Raw genomic sequence first — 2202 nt, 5'->3', positions numbered from 1 at the left:
TGCCTTTCATTCAAGATGAGACAGATTTTGCCAACATCTTTGTAGTTCTTGTTGTAACCCTTTTGTTTGATAAAATATTTAAAACACTTATCAACTTTTGGTTGATTTATTCATTCTTCCCCTTGTTTTTGATATTTTCTCAAATTTTCTTAAAGCATGTTCTTCGTCATATTTAAAGATGTTTCATTTTGGTTGACCAAATAACAACAGGCTCGTGTATGACTGGGTAATCACTTTTCTGCCATATTATTCGGAGAGATCTATCTTGAGACATGCAAAACAACTATGCATCTCCACATAAAGATTAGCATATTCATTATGTTTATATCACCTTAGATTTTACATCATCATGGGAAAGCAACCATACTTGTTAATGACTATACTAAGGTCTTTTTAGCCTATTAATTCCATATGATCAGCTAAGTAGTCAATGTACTATCATTTCCCCAAAAAAATACAGTTTAATATTCAATCACCCCAATATCTCTTCATTATCAGGTTAATGGCTATCCTGTTTGACCAAAAATGGTCAACAGGACCAAACATACATGTGAGTATATGTCCTATCAAAGTCAGAGTTATTGACATAGTTTTAAGTGAAGGAAGAAGAAACAAGTCATAATTGCCCCAAATGCATTCAGTTTTCAGGTTAATGGCTATCCTTTGAATCTATAGAGATTTAAGGACCAAACATACACAAGTATATGTCCTTCCAACTGGGCAAATGACATAATTTTCAGCAAAAACAACTACTTGAGACTTTTCTTTAAAAATCCTTCTTTTAAGCTTCCTAAAAGCTTGAACTGAATAATCTTATCATATCTCTACACCATTAATCAACTTGCTCATGTTTTGACCAAAATATAGTATTTATGCAAAATTCATTATAAAATTCATTGAATCACTTAATTTTGACATAAAACACATTTTGACACAAACAGTTGCACCACACACTCAAATCTTAATCATTCTTAACATAATCAAGAAAAACAGACTGTACGAACATTCAATGTCTATCCTATCTTAACAACTTCAGAAGATCAGATTAAGAACATATTCAAGTAACCATAAACATGTGATTACTCATGACATCAGATAAAAATCAATCTCACCTAAACAGATCAAACCACTTATCATAACATCAGATCAGTTAACTTGATAGTCAAGAATTATCATCAATTTCAAACAAATTGCACAGATATTTACTTAAGCACCTATCAGTTAACTTCAAGCTTGTGACATATACAAAACATAGTCAATCAACATTCGGTTGAAACATAATCAAAACATACTCAACCAATGATATCAAATAAGTAGTTTAACAGATTAAACATAACATGACTACCTATCTTAAAATCATAAATGCACATCAACTGACAAACATGCAAACATAACTTCAATCAGTCATGCCAGAGTAACTAATCATCTTTGCACACACACAATCAGTTAAGGCACAATACATTTAACATACTCAGCAACATATTCAGCACCATATTTATTAACATATTCAGCAAGTGTAACCTCTTCTAAAATATTCAAGTAGCACATAGAGGTACACAACCAAGCACACATCCTTAATCAGATTTCATCAGAGTTAATCATCCCCAGGGCTTTCAAAAGAAAGTTGTACCTGGTTCTATCAAGTGGTTTGGTGAATAGGTCAGCCAAATTATCACTTGTATCAACTCTTTGCATTTCAATCAAACCTTTTTCACTGCAATCTCTGATGAAGTGATGTCTGATTTCAATGTGCTTAGTCTTAGAGTGTTGCACAGGGTTCTTAACAGTAAAATATGCAGCAGTATTATCAATAAGAATAGGGGTGTTTAGAAAATTCAAACCATAGTCCAGCATCTGATTTTGAATCCAGAGAACTTGTGCACAGCAGGCGGATGCAGCAACATATTCAGCTTCTGCAGTGGAGATTGATACTGTAGTCTGTTTCTTGCATTGCCATGACACTAGCCTTTCTCCCAAAAACTGGCATCCCCCTGATGTTGACTTTCTACTCATATTGCATCCATCATAATCACTGTCTGTATATGCAATCATATCAAAGGATTGGTTCTTTGGATACCAAATCCCTAAGTCTGGTCTTCCCTTCAAGTATCTGAATATTCTTTTAACAGCATTCATGTAGGAGACTTTTGGATTTGACTGGATCCTAGCACACACACACACAGCAAACATGATATCTGGTCT

The sequence above is a fragment of the Bidens hawaiensis genome, unplaced genomic scaffold (genome assembly GCF_021521415.1).
Source record: "Bidens hawaiensis isolate Kalapana, Puna unplaced genomic scaffold, B.hawaiensis_p1.1 tig00014601_1, whole genome shotgun sequence".
Classification (NCBI taxonomy): domain Eukaryota; kingdom Viridiplantae; phylum Streptophyta; class Magnoliopsida; order Asterales; family Asteraceae; genus Bidens; species Bidens hawaiensis.
This window is presented reverse-complemented; position numbering follows the sequence as displayed.